The sequence below is a fragment of the Thunnus albacares genome, chromosome 6, assembly GCF_914725855.1.
Source record: "Thunnus albacares chromosome 6, fThuAlb1.1, whole genome shotgun sequence".
NCBI classification, from domain to species: domain Eukaryota; kingdom Metazoa; phylum Chordata; class Actinopteri; order Scombriformes; family Scombridae; genus Thunnus; species Thunnus albacares.
In genome coordinates, this window is record NC_058111.1 from 16,110,774 (window position 1) to 16,127,646 (window position 16,873).

A 16,873-nucleotide genomic window follows, 5' to 3' on the forward strand; every position below is an offset into this window, starting at 1 on the left:
AATATAGGTGTAGCTGCTGCTATTTCACAGTGTGTTTTCAGTTCATGAAAGTTAATTGTAACATTTTGTTGCCTAAAAAGTCTTGTCCAGCATTTGGTTGTGATTAAATATCCTTTAAGGAGTCGGATATTCAATTTTTTTATTAAGTACATTTTGTTTTAATGGCCTGTTTTGCGCTAGCGGAATTTAGCATTAGCATTATTACTGTTAGCCATAGATTGTAAATGCACCGTGCCAACCAAGCTAGCAGCGCCACCCTCTCTTCCAAATATCCTTTCTCAAATCCAAGAACGCAAAGAATGGACTTGTGCCCTTGGAGAGAATGTTCTTGCTAGTCGTTCTTGGAAGAATGAACTCGCAAGGCCACGAGCACACAGACAGCTCTGTTGACAGTTTGAGACGGTGCGTTCTTCCTGGTATTGCACAATACCCCCAGCACAGAGGCCACCTGCAGTCCTCCAAAATAACAGCTGATCTTTATGGCCCAAAACAATTGATGTTGTACAATTTGCTAAACTCAGCTGATTACTCCACAATTGTACACTAACAATGCAATGTCTATTTATAATAATAAAGTAATGACAGTCCCCTTTCATACTACTTCTGTTGTTTGTTTTTTTTCCTGCTTCCCAGGTGGCAGCAGTCAATCCACCCGCCTCCACCCCTTTCCCTGTCAAAGGATCCCTGAGTTCCCTAAAAATAACATATTAATGAATGAATATTTGTTTCCAGCTTGACTTTTTTGAGCTGAATAACAGTAGTTAGTATATATGTAGTTTAGTTTACAATTTTAGCACATAACTACTGATTAATAAGTTATTTGTCCTTGCCCATTGCATCTGTATAATACGTTTTCCCCACTAGTCAAAATAGTTGCATATTGAAAAGCAAATACAGTGGCAGATTACCTTGTATTTCTTCTTGAGATTGTTCCATTTTTTCATGGCCTGTTTGGCTGTGATAGCCAAGCCTGACTTGTTCACAAATACTCTGGACAAAGCAAAAAAAAAAAAGAGAGACAACTTAAACATCATATTACTGTGAATAACACACAAGCTGAGGGAGACTATTGATTATGATGTAGTTATGGTATGACAATGCAGAAATTTAGTATAAAGGCAGTATTGCACTTTGGTGTGCAGGGCAGTACATGTATGCAGGGAACAGTCGAGTGACAGTTCTACAAATAAGTTATTATTGTTAATGTTAGTAGTAGTATTAGCAACGGTGTTTAAGTTGATAACTACATCATAATTGTCACGTGCTTTTTCTTTTGCCTGTCACTAGTACTTTGCACCGTTTGATATTACACTACAGCCCACTTTAAGTCATATATATTAACCAGATTACAATTTACACAACTTCTTTGATTCCTAGTTTTATAATATTTTCTTTCTGAACTTTATAGTATCCATTTGTTTCTTTCTTTTTTGATGCATCAAAATTTTCTAAGGGGCTGGCAACTTTGACACAACTAAACACACTAATCAACCACCACCACTGGCTTGCAAAAACACAAAAGGCATACTCACTCCCATCCGTTTTTGGAGGAATTCCTCCGACCAGTGACCGGTTTGCTGCTCGAAACGAAACAAGACCCTCATTATAATATAATAACAGCGGTAGTAGTACTGTTTACCAGTACATTTTCTCAAAAATGAATGTAATGACAGAGTAACAGTGTTGCCAAAATTGAAAATTAATTACAAATTATTATAAAAATTAAATATATCTTACAGTTGTGGGCCTGGCTTTCTTCTGCCATTATGGTCTTGACTCGGGGTAAGGAGGAAAATGAAACAAGACGGGTCAGTGAGCAGACTAGCCGGCTGGCAAGCCAGTTTGTGTAGCTTCTGCAAAAATTTTTTTTAAAAACCGCTGTTCGCCTCTCTCTCTGCTGCTTTCTTGCCGCTCTTGAATGCTGAAAGGAATGCTGGGATATTTGTGTTGACAAGTTCACACAAGTTAACAACTGATGCATCCTCGGTAATAGGGGCGTGTCAAGAACATGTTAACCATTCTTGGCGAAATGCAAACTTGTGTATTGGGACATTTCTTGGGCTGCGACTGATGATGTTTCACAAGAACACAAGCACGAAGAACGCAGATTGAGAAAGGCCAAGAATGGTCACTTCTGGCTCCAAAATCAAACATGGCAATGGTCAAATCGCTAAACTCGAGGCTTCCAAATGGCAGTTCACAAACCCATGGGTGACGTCACGTTGACTACATCTATATTTTTTACAGTCTATGACTCTAACGAGGGATGGGTGAAAGTCGTTACTGTTACGTATTGCGGTTTTTGCTGACAATTCTATATAGTTACAGTGACTTCAGAATCTAATTTTGGGTCAGCATTTTATTAATCCATGAAGGGCTGTCTGTATACATGTTTTCAGCCCACAAAACATTAAAGCACACGATTTCAGTAATTTGACTCTCGGCTCAATTCGGTAATTTTTGAGGTATTGAATATCATAAATACTTAAATGTGACAACATACCCGCAATCTCACTCTCACTACGTGATATCCTTTGGCAGGACTGTTATGGCTTAACTGTCATGCACCAAACATGTGTTTGTGCTTTACATGGTTAATCACCTTTCTATTCTTAATAGATTTTTCAATAGTGTGAGGTCACAGATTTCCATGTGTGTGTGTGTGTGTGTGTGTGTTTGTGCGTAACTTATGTGTGTTATCACTCATGCCTGGAGTAATTGTATGTCTGAGTGTATGTAAATAAATGCCTAAATTCAGAGGCCTTCACTGCATTTACCGTCCTTACGTTTGTCATCCAAAAATATGCCTTATTTAGATATGTATTTCAATCCAGCATTTGTAATATAGAAAGAACTAAACTATTTATTTAATCTCCCCTCACTCATGGATTATTTTTCCAAAGTTCACACTTTCAAAATATTTGGGAAGGTGAGTATATTGTACATATAATTACCATTACTCTTTTTTTTTTTTTTACTTATTATAATCATGATATATTTATCAGAACAGTCCTAGTCAGACTTTGAAATTACAGTACATTACTTTACGTCCTATAGGGAAAGAAAAGTAATCACTGATGAAGAAATAGCGGAAAATGTTCAAGAACTTCACAAGACCTACAAAGAGCAACAGGAAATTGGGTCTGCTTCTCTGAAAATTGGATTTTGGGCAGATGTCTGCAGTGTATTTGGAATTTCAAATACATATAACAACAGATACAGGCTTAAAAAAGCCTACGACAGCCAAAAGGTAAATGGTGTCTTGCATCAGATCAAATTGATGTTTAGTTTTGAAACAATTGTAATTCATATGGGATATTTACTTTTAACAAAATTGCCAGTGGATACTTTGAAAAAGATCATAGTTCTTGTTGCAATGAACCTTAGATAGTCTGTACTGAGTTAAAATAATTATACTATATTATTTTCCTATCTGATGTTTAATATATGGCTGTATTTCCTCTGAAGGCCAAGTCATTATCTATGTCGCCTCCCCACAAATCAGAGTATTTCACACAAAAATTACCAGAGGAAGAAACGTTTTTTTTCATTGATCAGAAAGACTGGAAGAGACTGAAAATTATAAGGGGAAGGAAGGGATTCAAAGTTTTATGATGGACAAATGTAATTGCCAAAGGTATATGAAGTACTTTCCCTTATTGCTCCTTTGGCTTCAAAAGACACAGATTGAAGACAGCTGGCAGTCAACACCACACACGTGATTTCTAATGTTAGGGGTGCTGTCGCTTTTATGATTGCCCTGTGACCGTGGAAGTCAACATTGAGGATGAAAAAGAGTTGAAGGCAACAGTGGAGTTCTACGGAGAGGAGTGTTGTCACAATAGCAAGGAACTTCAAAGAAGACCTGTAAGAGCTTGTAAGGGACCGAGCTGGCAGACAAAGGAGACTCAGGTGGTTTCAAAAAAGAGGGTTTTTATTTTACCCAAAAAATGCAAACAAAAGGTACAAATAACAAACTATGTAAATAAAGTTCAGGGCCCATAAAAGAGGTCAAATAAACAGAACTCAACTAAAGTGAACTTAACCCTACTAACAGACCTTCCTAAATGAACACAAAGGGGAACATATATACTGGCTGATCAGACCACAACATAAGAGGGGTAACTAACAAATGACAACCACTACCAACTAAGCAATAAACAACAGAATTCCCCCCAACACAGGTTAACTCAACTAAACCAAAAATACCCAACTAAACATTCAATAAAGAGAAACAAACAATATGACTAAACTTGAAATAAACAGTTCCCCCCTGAGGTGGCAGGACTTGGTATGACTCAATTGGCCACTTCCTGTATTTAACCATTCCATGATCTGGTGCACATCCTTTGCCCAGGCCTGACCAGATGTCCTCCAGGAGCAGCAACACTGGTAACTCAAAAAAAAAGAGGAAAATTAGAACTTAAACTAATGACTGTACAAAAGTTAACTAAATGTGCGCGCTACAAATAGAAACTAATGTACTGCCAAACTGTACAATAAAATGAGTATGATGTATGAAACAAAATCCAGTGTGTTGTTATTTATTTGTATGTAATGTGAAATGTAATTAAATTAGCTAACTGAGGAAAGAATTAACTACAAATGTAAAAGAAACCAAAGTGTGAGTGCCAGCTGGGATACAAACTTCAAAATGGCTGTGTGGCTGCAAGTGCAGCCATCACAGAGCTAATGACCGGACAACCACAAGCGAAAACCTCCAGTCCAAGTTACCGAGAGCACTGTATTTACAAAATTGAAATGCTTTAGAGGACGATGTTGTGGAATCTGGCTGTAGGGACGAGGCACCAAAGCCAAGCGTTTTAAAAACAATATCGTAGGAGGCACGGAAGAAGAACCGTAGACATGACAATGAACTGCTTAGCCTTCAGAAGATGCTTGATGAGAAAACCCATGCACCAAATGAGGTGCTTCAAAAAGTGTTTATGCACCCTAAAGGAGTTCTTCTGTGGTACAGACGGAGTATTGATGTTTTCAAACAGCGATGCAGTGAGGACATTGTTTACTTAGATGCCACAGGTAGCATCATGAAGACAAGCAAAAACTCTGCACCGTACTATGTTTATGAGCTGGTTGTGTGTAATCCCAAAGTCATGTGATGAAGAATGCCAAGGGCCTCTGCAAGAAATAGTAAGCAGAGCTGAAACCTCCTAAAATTTCCATTTTATGTAATTTTTTTATTTGAGTAGTTATTTACTGACTTGACTTGAACGACTCTAAATCTATGTATCTGTGTTATAGCTAAACGTGTTTGAGGTGATATGGTCAAAATACTATATTGTAACAAGAGAGATCGGTGGTAATTTTTTTTTTTTTTCTCAGAAAAAGACACAGAATGATCATGGTAGCAGTGCAGTTCCAGAGGCAGCTGGTGATTTAAAGACAGAAGGAGAAAAGGATGAAATCCTCGAGCTATCATCCAAGGTATCACTTAATAAAAGCAAACTTTGAAATAGCTAGTAGTGTATTTTTACTCAAAGTACTTTACAAAATTATGCAATACAAATGTAATAAACATAATATAGTTGCTGTATTGCACGCAGGCTCACATCTTCTAAATTTATGAACAATTCCTATACACAATGTTTCCTTTGTGCCAAACACACAAACTGCCTACAGACTGATTCGGAAATCATGGTAGGGCCCAGTGGAAGAGAGTCTGGTGTCTCTTCAAAAAAGCAAATGCAAAATGTGGATTTAACAGAACAGCAGGTAAGAAGGCCCCCCTTTAACCTCCTATTTTGTTGTAAAAAACAATTATATCAATCCACAATGTCCACAAAGGTCCATTTAAATATGCAAGTAATGTGTCAACAATATTTTTCTGTTCCCCTTACAGCTCCAATCCATGTGGAAAAGAAAGTACACAGAGGTTGTAGTGTCTGTCCTCCCAAGCCAGAGCAGTGGAAACATCGTGGTGATCCACCACAGTGAACTTTGTTCACTTTGACCTCACTGGTGGCTAGTAGGCAAGGTATCTTGTGCTTCAATTACAGTCAAAACTTTGAATTGATACACACTACTATATCATGGTCCCTTCATGTACGACAGGAATATCATCAGTGGTTCAAGTAACCCAGTCCACATGCATTGGCTATTAAATTGTTACAATGTAAAAACAGTAATATATTTCTGTGATGAAAGTGTTTGACAGGTTTGCATTAATAATACTACAAAATTAAAGCGAAAGTAAGATAAAGCAGTGGCATACAAGGCACTCCACAGACAACAGTCATCAGTGTTTGCATAAAAATAACATACAACGAACATGACATCTTCATCATCATTAATAATTGCATGTACATCAGTGCTTAGACAATGTATAGGAGAGGGCTGTCTGTATGAAGTTCACAAAAAGAGGACATTTCTGTAATATTGCGTGAGAGCACTAGAATTTCCTAAATAAAGTTAATGTATTAACAACATTAACATAAATAATTTTACAAAAATTAAGTTATGTAATTTATCATACAGTAACTGAAATTTTGTAGGCAGAAATACTGGCGTTTGTAGACTGAAAGGAAGGATGTGTGATGATATCGTTCAAAGGAAGAGCTGGCGAAGTTCTTATTTTGAAGACGTTTATTAGACGATGGCCATCGAGTCCATTCCATGTACAAAGATGGTCTGGGCAACGTACCACTGTCGGTGCATAGCTTATATGGGGTTACACATCTGTATCTTATCACATGAATAACATAGGTTTTCCATGGGCACTAATTCAGTTGGGAGCCCTCCAATCAAGTGGTTGACAGCTACCTCACAACATATTATGTATCATTACATACATGGAATATTTAGGTCATCTGTCCAACATCCAAAATCAGTAAGATACATAGGGTCAGATAAAAGTCATACTAACATAGACCGCAATGTAAGCCATTAGATGTAAATTTTCAGTAGTGGCAAATTGCTCATGTTATAATTTACAACTTTGTTATGTTTATCTCAATCCTCTAATTAAGGTTATTGAGGGCCTACTTCACCTTACTGCAAAGCAACTCAAGATGGAGAACACCATATACATTTTAAACCACTACTTGGCAGGCGTAATTCTGTTTGGGGAAAGAACACTGGTCCACTGGCACAGTTTGTCAAAGGTAATGCATGTTTTCTTAGAGGAGGGATACAGAGGTCATAACTGCCAAAATGGTCAGGTTAAAGTTTTATGAATTTCGCATATATGGCTATGTATGGTGGGGTGTGGGTGGTCCATTGTTAAATTTGGATAATTCATCACCTTGTTGAAGAAAAAATAAATTCTTTGAAGGAATTTTAAAATTACATTTAATATGGGTTGATTTACTTTAATGTGGGGTTTAATTTGCAGTCCTATTTTATGCCATTATTTGATTTTGTATTATGTTACAGGTCAACTTAGAAAATTACCAGGCTGTCATTTCTGTTGTCAACACAAACAATGTCCACTGGAGGTTTCTTGTAAGTATTTACTCTTACATGAAGTATGCATGCAGAATGTCTTGATCTAGTTATGATTCTCGTAACAATTGAGTAATATTATTTTGTTATTACAGTTCATCCATCCAGCCAACAAAGCGGTATATTTGGTGGATCCAGCACCGAATTCCAGTGAGGATGTGGACTCCAATCATGCTGCAAAAAGAATATGGTCCCTCTACATTTATGAATAATGTTCTTTATTGACCTGGTAAAATGAGTTAAGATATTTTCAACATGCCAACTGTACTTCTACCCACTATAGATTGACATATTACACAGTGGTCACAATTCTGATAAAAATACAGTTGTTTAGAATGATGAAAAATTTGTTGAAATAATTTTGAAATCATTACATGTACAATAAGAGACATGGAGCTGGCCTTCATGATGTAAATTGCATTTGTTGGTGAACACCTTGCACAGACTAAGGGTTTTGCGAACAGAAATAAATAACCTACTTTGACAGAGGTTTCTGAATGAGCTAAGGTCGTATTCAGACCAAATCAGGCGGTGCGGCGAAAACGCCAGTCCTCCCGTTCATTTGAATAGGGGAAGTGTGTTTCGGCTGCGGGTGTTTTGGCCGCTGCGGCGCCGCACCAGACTGTGGCTGGAAAGTTGAGCAAGAGTCAACTTTTGGAGAAACGCAACCCGACGTCACTGCGGCTGAAGGCTGCAGTGACCAATCACAGCGGGAGATCAGACTGATCAGAGCTGTAAACTCTGCCATGAGGGAGTACAAAGACGTTACAAGGACAAAGGGAGGATGTCTCTCTTCGTTTGATAACATTAAAAGTAGAGTTAGACTGTGTTGTTGGCTTCCCGACTCATTTTACAAAAGATGAGAGAAAGAGAGAGAGCACCAGCAAGGGAGAGAGCAGCTGTGGTTGAGCGAGCTGGAGAACGAATGAAGAGAGGGAGCGCTGGTGGCGAGAAAGCCGGTGAATTAGATCAATAAAATAATAAAATGTTATTTTCTGATTGTGTCACAGCAGTTAAGATCTAGAGCACAAATAAACACGCCCACAGCCCCACACACCTCCGCTCAACCCTGCAGCGGTGGGATCTGGTCTTTGGTCTATCAGGATTATCAAAAAATACAGATGCAAATAATCAATAAATAGTAAACGCATTCTGCGAGTAGAAATGGTTCCTGTGCCTCTGAACAGGACACAGTATAAATGCAGAATGCAGGTTGTTATTTAGGTGATTGTATACAGCTGTTAAAGCCGACTGACAGCTGATCCAGCTGTGATCAGCTGTCGCCGTTATCAGAAACGGACATCGCTTCACATGACGCTTCAGAGGAAAGCCCGTCTCAAGTCTCTTAAAACAAATGTCCTCGTTTCCTCTCTCCTCGCTTGGTTTCCTTGCGTCTCTCCTTGCATCCACGGTGGGAGGGACTAAGATGCAAGGAAAAGACGCAAGTGAGGGAAAAGTGGATGCAATTTAAGACACTTGGGATGCTCCCATAGTCCCCGGTGATCAGCTAGCAGACAGGGAGTTCGGCCTTTCTGTTCGCGGTGCAGGCAACCCCAGCTTTTGAACACCCAGATCCGTGGGAGACAGTAGATTTCACCTGTAGAGGTAGGCACTAATAGTTGTTGTTTCCTGTTTAGTGTTTTATTGAGTTGTATCGAAAATGATGAGTTCTTTGTGATTTAGGGGTCCAGTGCGGAGGAGCAGTTGAGCTGCGCCATAATTAGACGGGGTTATTATGGTAGAGGTAGAATGAAACAATTAAGCATATCAATTGGAAACAAGGAGATTTTTAAAAAATAATTTTTGAACATATTTTGGTATATAATATTTTCAATGAGCCTTTATTGTTTAATTCCACAGTGAAATTCTCTGGAAGTTGTTGTGGATCTAGCTGTGGTCCTGTGTGAGAAGTGGAATGATTGATTGGAAACAGAGAGATTTTTTTAAATAATTTTTTGAACGTTATTTGGTGTATAATATTTTCAATGAGCCTTTATTGTGAAATTTGCCAGTGGAATACTCTGGAAGTTGTTGTGCAGCTAGCTGGGGTGCTGTAGGATGTGTGAGAAGTGGAATGATTGATTGAAACAGAGAGAGATCTTTTTTAAAAAAATTTTTGATCATTATTTGGTGTATAATATTTTCAATGAGCCTTTATTGTTTAATTCCACAGTGAAATTCTCTGGAAGTTGTTGTGCATCTAGCTGTGGTCCTGTGTGAGAAGTGGAATGATTGATTGGAAACAGAGAGATTTTTTTTTTAAATATTTTTTTGAACGTTATTTGGTGTATAATATTTTCAATGAGCCTTAATTGTGAAATTGTCTTTGAGAAAAAAAGTTGTTGTGCATCTAGCTGTGGTCCTGTAGGATGTAGAGAAATGGAATGACTGACTTGCGAAATAGGAGCATCAATTGTCAGTTATCGCTCCCAGTGCGTTTAGGTCTTTAGAAAATGAAACGAAAATATCAAAGCGGTGCTCAAAAACGGCACATCAAAGAAAAATCGCCAAACTTACGAAAATCACTATTATATTTGGAACGGTAAATCCTGTCAGACGTGAAGAAGGATGCAGTATGTTAACAGGTGGGTTCCTGGATAGTTGACAGTGTTTAGCTACTAACAGTTATCGATCATTTTGGCAAGATGAACAGTTATTAAACAGACTTATTGTGTGAAGTTAGTTAGCCTATATGTTATGCTGAGTTTTTTTTCAGAATAATATAATGTTGTAAGGCTTTCATATAGCCTAACCTACGGGGAATTTGTCTGTAGGCACAAAAACGGCTATAGCCCACATACAGAGAAAAATATAGCTACTGCCACTCAAGTGTCATAAATACAGGATAGGCTATTTCATACATGAAAGCACAAGCTTTAATGAAAATGTTAACGGGATGTTAAAAATTCAGCTTCAGCACTGGGACAGGGAGAGCACAGGCCCGCAGCGTCACCATCCAGTCAGGGGGAGAGCCCCGTGCGCCCCGCAGCTTCAGCACGACAGTTTTTATTTCTCTGTATTGAAATGTTTTGTCAGAAAAAATAAATTGCTTATAAAAGGGAAAAGCTTGTTCTTTCCTCACAGCACAGTTCTGTAAGTAGTATTGAGTATTTGATTATTACATCTTGCATTCTGTGACAATGTGTAATGGGGAGGAGTCAAATGGACCATGGACAGTTCCTGTAGCCTATCTTTACAGACACTCGCTCGCTCTACTGTGTTAATTTGTGCTTCAACCCAAAAAAGCTTGTGGGAATGTTTGTTTAAAAGCACCGTGAAACAATCAGAAAAGCATGTTCTCTTCCTCTCATTCATCGGCTTTCCCGCTACTACTACCGCTCTTCTCATTGTTTCACAGCAGTTACAGACATTAAGAGCACAAATCCGCCCACAAACCCACATCTCCACTCGACCCTGCGGCTGGACGCCACACCGTCTGATTTGGTGTGAATGCAGCCTTAGTGCACACATACACACATTTTTGGACCTGCACCTCTGATATAAATCTGGCGCCCTGATGGCCGTCCAAAGGCCAGAAACAGTCACGCAAGCAAGCACAATTCCAATAAGATATGTGTTGTCTTAACCACAAATAGACTTCAAGAGTGACCATTGCTGCAGTGGGTCTTGCTCACAACACCCAAGAGTTTTAATGCTGCTATGAATTATATTACAATTAAATTAAATCTAACAGAGGCTTATGTTTAATCTGCCAAACTAAATGTGAAACTGGGTGTCTTGCTCTTTACATGTTTTACAATATGAACAACATGAACAACATGAATTCAGTTAAATGACCATGACTCCGTGGAAAGCAATATTTATACTGGATGGATTAAGTTCAAAATAATGTTCAAATAAAGTAAAGTGTACTGAAATTGAAGCAATTATCAAAACTGTGATTTACAATTTTGCATTTCTCTGGGTAACCAAACTAGTTACATTTTAGCAGTAATTTCAAGTAGGTCTCCTCCAAGGTTACTAGTTACAAGTGGTACAGAATCGTTCTGTGACAGTCTTAACTGGAGCGAGGACAAGTGCACACACCAGTTCTATATGAAGTCTCTGCTTTGGCTTCCAGTTAGTCAGAGTATATATTTTAAGATCTTAATATCTGTCTTTAAGCCATGCACTTCCCCCCTTTATAGTTGATATGCTGCCAAAATATGTTTTTTGTAGAGACCTCAGATCCAGAGAATTACTGCTTACAGTGGCAACACCTCAGACCAACTGGGAACGCGCCTTAAGGTGTTTAATATAATCCCTCTGGATCTGAACACAGAAACATCAATTGAGGTTTTGTTTTCACTGCTTTAAACGCAACAGACAAAGACTTTCAATCTTGTTTTTTTAAATCATAATCCATCATATACATGGCTCACACTGTAGTAAGAGAACTCAGTACAAGATTTCAAATATTATTAATGGTTTTAATTGTGACTTCTTCTTCTTCTTTTAATGTTGGTATACATTTACTGTCAATTTGCTTTCACTTTTTGTTTTATAAACTTTATTTTACTGCACAAGGCTATAATTATCTGTTGGTACTGGTTTTGTTTTACTATGCATGTCAACCATGTCAACCAACAACTATTTGCTGAAATTTGTTGATATCAATATGAATCTGCTGGGCTAGTGAATGATAATACTAATGAGTTTCTCATGTGTTTCAAAAATTCCTGGGAACACAATAGTTATAAACATCCTTAAAGTGCAACTCTAGTGACTAAATTTAGTAGTGAGTAACCAGAGAGTCATCAACCAGAGCACAACAATTGTCAGCAAAGCTCTGGCTTCATCCTCCACATTCTTACAACTTTCTATTGCCAATACATAGAAAGTAAAATAACCCTTCATTTCACTTGCTAGTTTTCTCTCAGCATTTAGATTAGAATGTGCCTATATAATGTATTGTTAATGCTGTGAAAACAGTAAGCACCATACAGAAAGATGATGAAACTGTCTGGTGGCTGCAATTTGGCCATCTCCTACAGTATGTTTCCCACAATAAGTTGGTCACAGGAGAAGGGGTCTGCTATTGTTAAACCAATCTCAGCCTCCTCCACTTATGTCTGTACTTTGTGCGTGATACCTCACCACAATCATGTACATGCAACCACATTGACAATCGGACATGAAATATTCCCCAAAGACAGACATATGTTTTGTGTGTGCCTTAAAAAAATGTTGGGATCTCCCATCTCCCAAACAAGTGTACTGTTGAGACAGACAGGACAAACAGTGAGAGAAACTCTATATATACAGTATATATGTGTAGGGGCCAGGGCTTCTCCAAGTTTGGGCCACGGTCGGAATGGCAAGTTGACCAGAGCCCATACAAATACGATACATTATGAAATGTAACTTTTTCTATTTTTAGATAAATTTTCTATCGATCAATAAATTAAGAGTAGGCTTAAAACTTTCCTTTTTGATAAAGCTTATAGTAAGGGCCCACCAGGCTCACTTAGTTATGCTGCTAAGGGCTGATCCAAAGAAGTCCCCCTAGACTGCTGGAGGGACTTCTAATGATGCACTGATCATCATGAGAAAGCACTTTTTTGTGGTTTCTCATCTCACAGGAAACCCTGGGTTGCAGGCCGAGTCATCGTGGTCCTTCATCAAAAATGGCAAGCATAATAATCATAATCTGTTTTTCCTGCAACCATCTTGAGACAGTGAGAGACTTAGTGCCAACTTTTTTTTGTCTACACTTTTGACAAACAAGGAGGTGACTCAGAAATAAACTAGATCTTACTTGCTTAAACTTATTTTTTTTAACTTTACATTTCTTGCGGCTGTGGTCAGCCATAGTATGATGCACTCTAAGATCTTTCCTTTTCTTTTTTTTTTAGTTTTGATAGTGCAAATGATTTATAGATAGCATGCCCCTCTTGCAATCCATAATGCAGGCTAATCAGTAAGGCAGGGATAGTAGTTAGTAGATAGTAGAGTTGTTATCAGCATCATCAAATAGTGATTTTTCCCTCTGAACTTCTCACATGGTTTCATTTCAAGAAATGTTCAAATGATCCAATATTAACCAAAAATCAAAGATGAGAGAAAAAGCTATTAGTTAGACACCTCATGCTGCTCAAGTGGAAGTCTATTACACCCTCTTCACATAACAATGAGTTGGAGAGGTGATGACTCATTTGAAACTCGAAAAGTTTGGGATCTGTCCAGAAAGTCTAGCAACCATTCTTGGCTTCCTTTGATTCCATATGCTTTTATGAAGAGTAAAAACATCTATCTGCATTTTCTGTTTCTGTAATGGGGTTATGATGTGAACCTTAGGAAGTAGCTATCGCCTGTTAGAGCTTTTGTTGGGTTTTGTTTTCTGTCTGTTTGGGTTTTGGTTTGGCTAATGTTATGTGTGTTTTTCTGTTTGGAAAAAATTTTAATAAAAACATTTGAACTAAAGATGAGAGAAAAAGTCCAAAAACTGAAAACTGATTTGTCTTACCAGAACTTTGTTTTTTCTTATTTCCTTTCCCATTAATCATCTCACGACCCCTCAGATTTATCTGGTGACCCTTTGGAGGGGCCCGACCTCTTGGTTGGGAACCACTGGACTAAACTAGCTAACTGTATTTAAAGTAGTTGAAACTAGCTCCACCTCCAACAGCTACAACAGTTATAATGCCAAAGAAGTGGCAAAAAAAAGAGAAGAAAAAAATATATGTAATGTTATGTATATGTTAATGTAAATCACTTATTGTTATTATGCCTTGTTGAAGATTCACATTTCTTTGGCATGTATGCATGTATGGGGCCCATGCTTGTGTTTTACCGCCCTCTATTGGTTATATACAAAGCCTCATGTGTTAAGTAGAATGTCACCCACGGCTGGTATATAATTCAGATTGATTATGTGTTTGTCCGTTTGTCAGACCCTGATGAAGACTTAGGGCCAGATCCACAATCTCATATCACCGTGAATTGTACAGCATTTGCACCCGCAATCTGGCCCGTTTTAAGGGTCTATTGACAAAAGATGTTGCGCTGATGATATGCCGCGCAAACACGCCCATGAAGTTTTGCAGCAGAGTGCAATTTGCCCTGATTGAATATGCGGAGCTGTTTCCAGTGTTTCAGGCTTTTCTCCATATTTCAGTACACAGATTGGTTCATAATGACAACTGCAGAGAGCACATAAGCCTTTAGCCGTCTTTAATTAACAGAGGTTCTGTGTGACTATCACACAGAGCTCTACACAGTCACAAACCAACTTTCATGTATTTTTTTTTACTTCTCTAATATTTCGCATCTATAACATAATCTACTGAAATGTCAAATGTCAAAACACAGCTGTAAATAATGTCTCAGGAGGGTCTGAAACATGTTAAATTAATGTCTGAATCTTACAATAATGTTGTTCAGGTGTCACTGAATGTGAAACATTAGTACTAATGTTCTGTTTGTTGCTCACAGGTGGCTGCAGGTCACAGCTGGCAGCAGCATCACACAGCAGCTGAAACTATAAGTGCGTCTCCGAACTTTTATGTTCTTGTACTTAACTGAATTTGCCCTTATTAACATTCTCTTTCATTTGATTGATCACAACTATTACAGGTTGATGAATGATCTGGACTGTTTTGTCTCTGTGTGGTGTTATAAAAATGTTCTGTGTTCCATTGATGAGGAGGAGCTCTGTTTTGGGGACATGCTGGGCTGAATATTTTGGTGTTGTTTTTTAATGCTCTATTGGTTTGATGACTAGGTAAATAAAGGTTTTTGAAAATTCAAAAATTCTCTCTCTCTCTCTCTCTCTCTCTCTCTCTCTCTCTCTCTCTCTCTCTCTCTCTCTCTCTCTCTCTCTCTCTCTCTCTCTCTCTCTCTCTATCTCTCTCTCTGTCTGGTTGCTCAAAAAATAAATTCACTATATTATTTCACCTGAAGACGGAGTGGACCACTTAAAGACACATATCTAGCAAGACATGCTGGATCTTGTTTTTCATGAAAAGGGGAATAACACATAAAAAAAGAAACGTATTTGATATAATATTGCTTTATATGCTATATTATGTCACCATCATCATAAGCCACGATCATAAGCCATGGTCACCACTTATTTTCTACATTTTGGGCCAGAATAAAAGAAGAAACTATGCAGTTAGTTTATACTTTAACAGTGTCTACAAGGTGGTATTCACACTTTTACGTTAGTTAAGAATCTGTCACCTGTGTCCAGTGCATATAATCTCAAATTAAACGCATAAACATTTTGCTACAAACGTAATACTGGTTGAATTACTTCTCTCAACATAAATCAGACAATTTTTGTAACTAACGTATTTGGCAAATTGCAAAATTGTTCATAATGAATGTATGAGTGAAATGTTCACTGACAACGTACCTAGTTGTTTTTTCCCCTCCAAAATATCCGATCTTGTAGTAGCCTTAAATAAACGATGGTAAAGCAATATTAAACTTTTTAACGTTTATGGTTAGTATGTGCACTGGCGGCACATGGTTATGGTTAATGAAAGATCGCGGTCTTGGTTTAATATACCGCAGAAAATCTCTGCAATGACTACTATGCTCATTAAAATAAGCCACATCACGTACATCCTGCGTGGATTTAGGATGTGACACTGTATTTGGTAATTAAACATAACCAACATTCCAGGTCACAAAATCTCATGGGTCTTCAAATCCGGTATATCACAGGGTCTGTGGAGACAGAGTCCTGCGTCTCGTCCATCCACCCTCAAAGCAACAGCGCTTCATTCATTCACAATAACCGATAGCGAACGTAATCCAAGAGGCGATAATTGTGAAAACGATTTAAGTGAATTATAATCGCAACATCAAGGAGACAGCGTCGACGTATGATGAATGCGGGTGTTGAAGGAAAAACGCATCCGTCAAAGGAAGGCTGAACATACCTACGCATTCTATGAGTCAGCGGAAAGGCGGCCAACGGATCAGAAGAGGAGCCAAGAGGAGATGTAGAGGACCGATGGACACCAGGCTTGGGAATACCTCAGGAGGCTCAACAATGAACAGGAGGAGACAGTTGTACTTTCCCTGGCAGACATAATGAGATAATCATTCTGCACGTGCAATAAACGTGCATGTAAAAAACAAAAAGTGAGCCACTGAAAAAGAATGCAAGGAGCAAACTGCATGCTTGATGATATTTAGTCTACACCCGACACACCCTATCTGCTAAATGTAATTGTCATATTGTAACATCATCATTTAATAGCAGCCTCTCCACAATGATTAGTGCTCATAACGGTGTCAAATTTTTCTTTGTACAACCCATTATCACAAATCACAAATTTGCATTACAATCTGTATAACAATATAAATACAACATAATCTATCCTGTGATCCTTGGTTCGGATAAGGAAAAAACTCCCTGACAACATCATTTAAAAGGAAAAAATTGAAGAAACCTCAG

The 16,873-nt window shown here is 38.1% G+C and overlaps 1 protein-coding gene and 1 long non-coding RNA gene across 2 annotated transcripts in view; both read left to right on the plus strand.

Moving 5' to 3' along the window:
- Positions 1 to 6,867: 6,867 nt before the first annotated feature.
- On the plus strand, positions 6,868 to 7,986 carry LOC122984624. Its single transcript, XR_006403937.1, has 3 exons — positions 6,868 to 7,121; positions 7,393 to 7,461; positions 7,557 to 7,986. It is a non-coding gene; the product is annotated as an uncharacterized LOC122984624 (long non-coding RNA).
- Positions 7,987 to 8,931: 945 nt separating this feature from the next.
- Positions 8,932 to 16,873, plus strand: part of si:ch211-195m9.3 (galaxin) — a 28,368-nt gene continuing 20,426 nt past the window's right edge. Inside the window, exon 1 of the mRNA XM_044354955.1 lies at positions 8,932 to 9,066. The gene's annotated coding sequence lies outside the window, so the exon portion shown is untranslated. The remainder of the gene's footprint in view (positions 9,067 to 16,873) is intronic.